We start from the raw sequence: 10,000 nt of genomic DNA on the forward strand, positions 1-10,000 counted from the left end.
CCCAACATAAGATCATAACACAATAAGGGTAGCTGTGAGAAGCTTATAGACCTATACATGACAGCCCTTGTATAAGATATACCCACCCTAACCTAACTTAACCAAATCTATCCAGACACAGTTCCAGACACCCCATCCCGGACCTCAAAATTATAGTCTTAAAAAGTATCAGAAACCAACAGTAAGTCACGTCGCAGGTAATGACTAGAAGTGGTCATAATGATCCCCACTTAGCGCTAATTACCAGGAAATTAATTAATGCGACATGACTTAAACGTGAGGAGATGAGAAACACTTTCTTGCCTCTAATTTGCAATGACTGGAAATAGAAAGGTGACAGGAAGGGATGTGTGTGTGTGTGTGTGTGTGTGTGTGTGTGTGTGTGTGTGTGTGTGTGTGTGTGTGTGTGTGTGTGTGTGTGTGTGTGTGTGTTATCATCTTCAATCATTACCATTATACTCATGGTTACTATTACCATTAGTGTTGTTGTTGTTGTTGTTGTTGTTGTTGTTGTTGTTGTTGTTGTTGATAGCAGTAGTAGTAGTAGTAGTAGTAGTAGTAGTAGTAGTAGTAGTAGTAGTAGTAGTAGTAGTAGTAGTAGCAGCACCAGCACCAGCACCAGCCCCTGCAGCACCAGCAGCACCAGCAACAGTGGCAGCAGCAGCAGCAGCAGCAGCAACAGTAGCAGCAGCAGCAGTAGCAGCAGTAGCAGCGGCAGCAGCAGTAGCAGCAGCAGTAGTAGTAGCAGCAGCAGCAGCAGCAGCAGCAGCAGCAGCAGCAGCAGCAGCAGCAGCAGCAGCAGCAGCAGCAGCAATAGTAGCAGCAGCACCAGCACCAGCACCAGCACCAGCAGCAGCAGAGAATTTATTATAATTCACTGTCCCATATTTTTACGTACAATATAACATAAGATAACTGACAGGTTTGTTCCATTATCCTAATGTCCCAAAGTTATTGATTATTACTATTTTTACACATTGTCTGTCTTATGACTTCCTTCATACATCGTATGATTTGTTAAATCATTGTTGTCATCCTCTCTTTCCAAACTTCTTCATTGCTTCCTCTATTTCTTGCTTTCTCTGCCTGATAATGGGAAGCCTTCATCTTTGCTATTAATCTTTTCCTTCTTTCATCTCTTCCTTCCTCTCTCTCTCTCTCTCTCTCTCTCTCTCTCTCTCTCTCTCTCTCTCTCTCTCTCTCTCTCTCTCTCTCTCTCTCTCTCTCTGTGTGTGTGTGTGTGTGTGTGTGTGTGTGTTTTTATCTGATCATGAGGAAGATTTGTATGATCATTTTTAAGTCCCAGCGCAAAAAATATGAACATGAAACGTGGTTAGTGTGTGTGTGTGTGTGTGTGTGTGTATGAAATAAAAACACAAGCACAGTCTCCCAGTGGTGCGTGCTTTCACCTCTGACCTGCGGGCCGGCTGAGGTCATCCCCCGGCCAGGTGGGGAGAGCGACAGGAGTACACAGGCGCTGCATGTCACCACCCATGACCATTGTGCGATAGAGGCTTTCCTGTGTTTCTTGGCCTTTCTCTTATTCTATTTTTTTCCTCCACGTCATCCTTCTTCTTCTTTTACTCTTTTCTTCATCTCTTTATTATTCGGTGTACTCTTGTTCCTATTATTATAAATTTTGTTGTTGTTGTTGTTGTTCTTGTTGTCAGTGGAGGTGGTGGTGGTGGCGTTGTTGTTGCTGTTGTTGTTGTTGGTGGTGGTGGTAGTGGTAGTGGTGGCGGTGGTGGTGGCGGCGTTGTTGTTGTTGATGTTGTTGTTGATGTACTTCCTCTTCTTCTTCTTCTTCTTCTTCTTCTTCTTTGTCATCTGCTTTATAACCTCTCTCTCTCTCTCTCTCTCTCTCTCTCTCTCTCTCTCTCTCTCTCTCTCTCTCTCTCTCTCTCTCTCTCTCTCTGTACAAATTCATTTATGACTACTGAAAAGAAGTACCAAAAGACTGTCACCCCGTCATTAGCAGTCGAAGAGCTAGTCATGAATACTCAAGGAAAAGAAAGGTAGTGCTCCTATTGATGTCCAAGCTGCATCTGGAAACGTAACCTCCCGTCCCATCACTCATTCATCCCGCCCGACAGTCATGCTTTCACCGGGAGTCCGACCACCTACTATTTTAATCATAATTCAGCGCCAAAACTACTTAATCAAACTATAAAAAGCGTTGTGCACGTCCGCCAGCCTATGCAAAGGCTCGCACATCACCTTCACTGGAACCACGTGTACGGCAATCCCAAGCTGGCAAGGTAGAGAAAGACAGACAGACACACACACAAACACACACTATCTCTCTCTCTCTCTCTCTCTCTCTCTCTCTCTCTCTCTCTCTGGCCGGTATAATGAGGGAGACAGTTAACGAAGCGCTTACGAAGTTACTAAATCATTAATGAATGTCCCTTGCGTATAGGACAGTCACAGCCACCGGCGAGACCAATAAACATTCTCTCTCTCTCTCTCTCTCTCTCTCTCTCTCTCTCTCTCTCTCTCTCTCTCTCTCTCTCTCTCTCTCTCTCTCTCTCTCTCTCTCTCTCTCTCTCTCTCTCACTCTCTCTTTTGTTAGATAAGGATCATGTTTGCATTGAGTTTCTTGTTGTCAATTTATTAAATAAAAAAAGGTTCTTATCTAAAATTATGTACAACAGAGGTAAAGATTCTACTCATTGGCTTCGTACTTCTTTAATGGCATTACCAAGAGAAAATAGTAATGTCTGAGTCTAAGGTTATAAGACATTTCTGCGCCTCATCCCAACATTAATAAGCTAAAGTAATAGTTACAAGTATTTTCAACTGATCTTTCATGTTTCTAGTGATTGTATGATAGAGATTATTCACCACCAATGGAGAAGCACTAACGAGAATCTGACTAATCATCTCTGTGGCCATTGAAACCAGTCCTAATTAATTAATTAAGAACATGAGACAAACTTCTACTTTGAATGTTAAATAAGAACTTTTGCCATTACTATCTTAAATCTTTTACTATCGATTAGACAGTGTAGCTTTTCACAGTCTCGTAAGAATCAATAGGTCTGGTGTTCTATGTTTTTGCTTATGTATTACTTTTGTAAGATGTCCCGATCCTTAAGACAAGTCCCCGGTTGAAAAGTAAAGAAAGGGCCCATGAAAACACTATCAGTTTATCATGGAGAAAGTAAATGTTTGGAGACAAGATCGAAAGTGGTCAAGCTAGTGAAGAGATGCAGCACTACCTCCTTCTTTCCTTTCCTCCATTTCTCTCCTATATCTTCCTTGTTTTCTTTTCCTCTCTTCTTTTCCGTCCTTCTTCATTTCCCATTTTTTCCCTGCTTATCCCTTCCTCTTTTTCTTTTTCTCTCTCTTTCCCTTTTCTTAATCTTGTCTTCTCCCTTCCGTCTTTCCCTTAGTCATTCACTTTCCCTCTTTCCATCTTTACTTGTTCCTCTCTCTCTTTTACATTTACTTGGGTCACCCTCCCTCTTTCCTCTCTCTTGTTCTATTCCTTATCTCTTTCTCCTACTTATTACCCTCTACTCCTGCATCTTCCCTTACTTCTTTCCCTCTTTTCACCTACATTCACTCCTTTTATTTTATACCCTCATTTCCACATCTCTTTCAGTAATTCAAGTCTCTTCTTTATCAACCCATCTCTTGTCCCATTTACCCCTTCCTTGATCCCCCTTCGCTTTCTCTTCCATATCCTTTCGCCCTTCCTCCTCCCCTCCCATGCAGGTGATAGGGTGAAGGGAGACAAGGAGAGGGGATGGAGTGAGTTGAATACAAGCAGCTCTCCTCCCCGTGCCCCTCCTCCTCCTCCCCTGCCTTTGGCAATAAACATCCTAGTCACCTTTCCAACAGGACAGCTGAGTAAATTAGTGATGCAATTGTCTTCTGTTACACGGCAATAATCCTCGTGACATTTTGTGGGAATACATTTTCCTCGTTTAAAACTTAGTGGATTTTTTTTTTTTTTTTTTTTGGGGGGGGGGGATGGGTCATTTTTGTACTTTCATTTATGTTCAACATCCTTTCTTCACTTTTTTTTTTTTTTTACTGGTAATGACTGACTTTATGGCTTGCAACTCCCCAACACCAAATTCTGTTACACACACACACACACACACACACACACACACACACACACACACACACACACACACACACACACACACACACACACACACACACACACACACACACACACACACACACACACACACACACACACACACACACACACACACACTGTCCTGGGGATCATAAAGAATGCTACCCTGGTGCCGCAGCCTCCCCCTCCTCTGCCATCCCCAGGGGCTTACTTTCTCCGCCAATCACAGTGCTGGAGAGGCCTGCCGGGTGATCCCCAACCCAGTCGGCACCTGGGTGAGGGGTCAAGCCCGAGTGGCCATGGAGGGGCTGCTATGACCCCTCCTGGACCAGTTCACTTTCACACGCTCATCTTCCTCCAAGAAAGAAAGGGTGCCGGGGTGGTGTAGCGGGGTCACTGTGGGTCATGTATGGAAGCTGAATTTCCCTGCCAGGCCACACCGAGGGTCAACTGGGACGGGAGGTCAGGACATCACCTCGTGAGGGCGTCGTGAGGTGTGGGAGGCGCCAGCCCCGGAGCGTCACGTAGGCTGGACGGAAAAATGTCCGAGGCGCAGGCCAGGCAATACCAAAGTTACCTTCACCAGCACAACTGGTCAGGTGACTCACCCAAGAACTTGGAATGAATAGTGTTGCGCGGCAACCGTGATGCCCTCCGTTCTATTCAAGATGGCGGAGTGGAGAAAGTACATAAGGCAGTGAGTGCCTCGCGGGCCAGCAGTGAGCCACGAGGTGTGAGTGGGGCTGTGCGCACTTTCTTTTCCACTCCCGCTGACTGGATCGGTCGAGTTCCCGGTAGGTGACGCTGGGGAAGGTATTGCTCAGTGTTCATAGCAGTGGGTGTCATGTGCCAGGCTGTGGGGGCCCAGGGATATACTCTATGTGTGTGCATTTGTATTGTATATATATATATATATATATATATATATATATATATATATATATATATATATATATATATATATATATATATATATATATATATATATATATATATATATATATATATATATATATATATATATATATATATATATATATATATATATATATATATATATATATATATATTATGACATGTAGTATAACCTTCGAAACCAAAATTTACATATTTCTACATCACTCGCTAAACTCTCAAAGTTCACCTGAAGAGGAATTTCACCTTTTCCCGTGATGCCTTTCCCTTTCTGACAATTTTGGTGATGAAAACACAACAGTGTTGGAGAAAGCGAGGGTCATGTCAAGTCATATGCCAAGAATGTGCCACGAAGAGGCCGATCATGTACCATTACCGTCTGTCCACTTTCCTTTTCTTACAATAACATTCTGGTCATTATATCATGACTATCCATCAAGCCTCACGAACCCTTTTTTTTTTTAAGTAACTATGCGAAACTGACTGTTCATGAATGTTGTAAGGCGATGACTACAACGCACCTTCGATAGTAATCTTTGCGGGGTACATCTCGCAGTGAAGCCCAACCACTACAGGAATCCCTCTCGTTCCTCAGGACTGTTCTCCGTCATTAGTATTCCCGTTCACTGCTGCAATCAAGAAAGCACTGACAGTTTATATAGCAGTAGCTCCTTGTGCTCGCAGCTTTGGTGTGATCTAGAGGACACCTGTACGAAATGTTCAAAGTGTACATGAAAAAAGATTATACGACATTCACGAATACTCTCTCTCTCTCTCTCTCTCTCTCTCTCTCTCTCTCTCTCTCTCTCTCTCTCTCTCTCTCTCTCTCTCTCTCTCTCTCTCTCTCTGTGTGTAAACAGCAAAACAAATGTAACAAAAGCTGGCTAGACTTCACTAGAAAGAGAAAATCTGAACAAGATGAAAAGACAAGGCGAGTAAATATTTTGCTTGCACGTGTGGTGACAAGATGAGATGCACTCACGTTCCGATGCTCTGAGGCGGCACAAAGGAGGAGGAGGAGGAGGAGGAGGAGGAGGAGTAAAAGTGTGTGTTGTGATGGTACCTGAATCACGTCTTCCCTGCGGTCTTCTCTCCACTCCAATTATCTCGTGTAAGAAGAAGGTTTAGGCCTAATTGAAACATACCAAACAAATACCAGCTAACAACAGGTGTGTTTCTTTTTTTTTATATAGATTATAGAACAATTATCTCGTGACAATCAAATGGTCTGTTACAACCTCTTTCGGTCAAGGTTGTTTTCTGTCTGGTGGCAAGACGAGGTCTGTTATATGTTCGTTTTTTATGTCTACTTTATTCCATATTTGTAGAATTAAATCAACCTCAGAGTGTCCTTTAATTTAATGTAGCTTTATCGCATTCTATAAAACCGAGTAGCGTTTTGGGCACACACGATATTTTTCGGCAATGTATGTAAGTACGGTAATCCCCCGTCTTGTGTGTGGTGCTTGCTTCCTTCACTTCTGTCATAATGCTGACCCGTGCACTGACCACCCCGAGCTGCCTCAGTAGAGTCTCTCCCACTTAACTGTCAGAATTGTCAGAATAGGAAAGAAGAAACGAAAGCGGAGAAAAGGGCAGCTTTGATAATAAGAAAAAATAAATAAATAAAAAATAAATGACGAAGTTACAATGGCCAGTATTTACATAAAGAAAACGAGAAAAGAGAAAAATGAAATAAGAAAAGTAAAAAATATTTAACAAAATGAAAAGAAAAGAAATGAAGGAATGAAGCTAAATAATTATCCTTAGCACTAAAAAAAATCACAAAAGAAGGAGAAATAAGAAATGAGAGAGATAAATATGGACATCCTTAACATTAAAAAAGAAAAAAATAATAAATAAATAAACACGATGACAAAAATTAATTAAGCAAGTGAGACGACAGGTATCCAAATTAACCCTCCATCTTTACCTGCATCAAATACCTGTACGAGGAGGGATCATTGCACCTGCCCCCATCAGTAATACATACCTGAACGCCCAGTAACAGTACCTAGCAACACCGGTCCAGCCACTATTGATTAAGTAATGATTAAAGGGAGGTATCGGGACAAAAAAGCTTGCTAATCGACTCACACTTGTTCTTCCCCAGGTGATGATAGGATGCTGGGATCATTCTGAGCTAATAACACTCCCTTTGCCTGATCTTATCGCTTCCCCTGGCTGCTCTTCCTTTCCATTTTTTTTTTTACTTTCTATTCTCTCTCTCTCTCTCTCTCTCTCTCTCTCTCTCTCTCTCTCTCTCTCTCTCTCTCTCTCTCTCTCTCTCTCTCTCTCTCTCTCTCTCTCTCTCTCTCTCTCTCTCTCTCTCTCTCTCTCTCCCTCCCTCCCTCCCTCTCTCTCTCTCTCTCTCTCTCTCTCTCTCTCTCTCTCTCTCTCTCTCTCTCTCTCTCTCTCTCTCTCTCTCTCTCTCTCTCTCTCTCTCTCTCTCTCTCTCTCTCTCTCTCTCTCTCTCTCTCTCTCTCTCTCTCTCTCTGACCTACTCTTCCCCCTTACATTATCCTGCAGACCTTGACCCTTCCTTTCTCCCTTTCTCTCCCAGCATACTTCTTCCACAGCTCGCCCTTTCTCCGCAGGTGCCTTCCTTTCCTTCATAAACTATCCTTTCTCCTACCACGACCCGTCATTTCCTCTCTCCCACCCCAGCCTGCCTTTCTCTCCACATGGCTTTCTTGCTTTTCTTCTTTTTTTTTATTTCTCTCTTAAAAATGCCTTATATGTTCAGCTTCTATTTGACTTTTTTTCCAGTTATCTGCTATTGTATCGGTTACTTTTATTTTTTTTCCACTTTTCACCTTGAATATCTCCTGTTATTCTCCTGCTATTCTCCTACTATTTCTTTATCTTTATCTCTGTATTTTCGTTTCTTTTCTCTCCTTGATTCTCGTTCCTTTTCTACTCTCCTTTTTCTCCATTGTTTCTTTTTTCTCTCTCTCTTTCTCTCTATGAATCTTTCTTTTGTTATCTCTTTCACGATATTTTTTCTCATATATTTTCTTCTATTTCCTTCTTTCCTTATTTCATTATCTCTTTTCTCATTTTTTTCTCTCCTCTTGACTCTCTTTCCTTTTCCGTTACTCTCTTCTCTATATCTTTCTCTTCCATTTCTCTTCTGTTATCTCATTCTATACATCATTGCTCATTCCTTTTCCTCACTTAATCCTCTTTTCTTCGTTATCTCTTCTCTTTACATCGTTTCTAATTTATCTGCCCCCCAGCCCCCCTCCATGACTATCTTTTCTTCAGTGACTTCTTTCTAAACTTTCTTTAGTTATGTAAATATTTTCTTCCCTCTTCACACTGGCCTTGTTGTCTCTCTGTCTCCCCGTACAGGTGTGTAAATTTATCTGTGTTTCCCTTACCTGTGTTCCCTCATGTCTTCCTAAATATATTTTTCTCACTTCCCTTCACATCCCAGTTTAGGTTGTATAGTTTATTACTATATACTAGACCTGTATTCTTAAACTTTTCGATCTTTTATTTCAACTACTTTTAACAGGTTATAAATTAAGTTATGGGGGGGTTTCAGGTGTGTTTTCATAATTTCATAATTTAACAAGGATTCTGCACCACCAATCAGCAAAAACACCTATGAAAACCCGTTTAATCATCTATGCTTTTTGTGAAATAACCGGTATGAGAGATGAAAGCTTTTCACAATACGAATTATTGTCTCGTAAGGGGTAGCAAGTCGAGTACTGATTGCTCTCCATTTGTTTTTCGTTGTGCTCCTTGTGGTTTCTCTCCCCACACCTCAAGCTCCTTTTCGTATTCCTTGCATCTCCCATTCCCATATTTCCCTGCCTTTGCCCTCCTTTCCCTCCTTCTCAGTGGTAGTGCATCTCCGCCCACCACCTGCTCCTACTCCTCCCCCTTCTCCTCCTCCTCCTCCTCCTCCTCCTCCTCCTCCTCCTCCTCCTCTTCCTCTTTCTCTTCCTCACGCCTACCTTCACCTCTCACCTGCAGAGCACAATGACGCAATCTGCCCCGCGGCGGTCATTATAGTACCTTCACCTGTGTGCCCTGACTCGATACTACACCAGCACACCCTGTTCTTTGTGTATGCATTCCCCCTTCACGTGCTTACTTATGATACTAGAGACTGCCTGCTTTTGTGTGTGTGTGTGTGTGTGTGTGTGTGTGTGTGTGTGCTTTTTATCTACTTTATTCTTTTTATTGTTGTTTTGTTATTTCCTCTTCAGCATTATTTTGTTAGGTTATAATTCTCTCTCTCTCTCTCTCTCTCTCTCCACAAATTTCTTATTTCCGCATCTATTTCTGAAGATAATAAGCAGCAAATATTATTTACCATTCCAATAAGCGACTATTGTGCATTCAGTACTATGTTATGATAGAAAGCTCCAATGATTCTCTTGCTTTCCTTTATCTTATATCAATTTCATGGACTACTGATTCCTATCATCTTGCCGGCATACCTTTCGCTCTCACTTGTTAGGACGATAAAAACCCACACGGCAACAGATAAAAAATACAATTGCAAAAAATAGTTGCTTCCGTTATGGTGAAATTGACTTGATAATGTGAATGAAAATTTTTGAAGAATATGAAATAATTAGGAAGTAGTAACTGAATGAGTGAGTGACTAATTGATTGAATGAAGGATGAAATGGGAGGAAGGAAGGGAGGAAGGAAGGAAGGAAAGAAGGATTGAATGAATGAAGGAAGGAAGGAAGGAAGGATGAATGGGTGGATAGATAGATGAAAAGAAAACAGGAAGAAAGGAAGGAAAGATGGAAAGAAATAAGGATGAATGGATGGATGGATGAATGAAAAAAGCATGAAGAAAGGAAGGAAGGAAAGAAGGAAGGAATAAGGAACATACATACATACGTACATACAAACATACATACATAAATACATACATACATACACGCAAGATATATAAGTAGCATAAGAGAGAGAGAGAGAGAGAGAGAGAGAGAGAGAGAGAGAGAGAGAGAGAGAGAG

At 41.8% G+C, this 10,000-nt stretch overlaps 1 protein-coding gene across 1 annotated transcript in view; it reads left to right on the top strand.

Annotated features, from left to right (window-relative positions):
* The first annotated feature begins 4,822 nt into the window (after positions 1-4,822).
* LOC135106411 (filaggrin-like) overlaps positions 4,823-10,000 on the top strand; it is a 44,176-nt gene continuing 38,998 nt past the window's right edge. The window contains exon 1 of the mRNA XM_064015408.1: positions 4,823-4,890. The gene's annotated coding sequence lies outside the window, so the exon portion shown is untranslated. The remainder of the gene's footprint in view (positions 4,891-10,000) is intronic.

The sequence above is a fragment of the Scylla paramamosain genome, chromosome 13 (assembly GCF_035594125.1).
Source record: "Scylla paramamosain isolate STU-SP2022 chromosome 13, ASM3559412v1, whole genome shotgun sequence".
NCBI classification, from domain to species: Eukaryota; Metazoa; Arthropoda; class Malacostraca; order Decapoda; family Portunidae; genus Scylla; species Scylla paramamosain.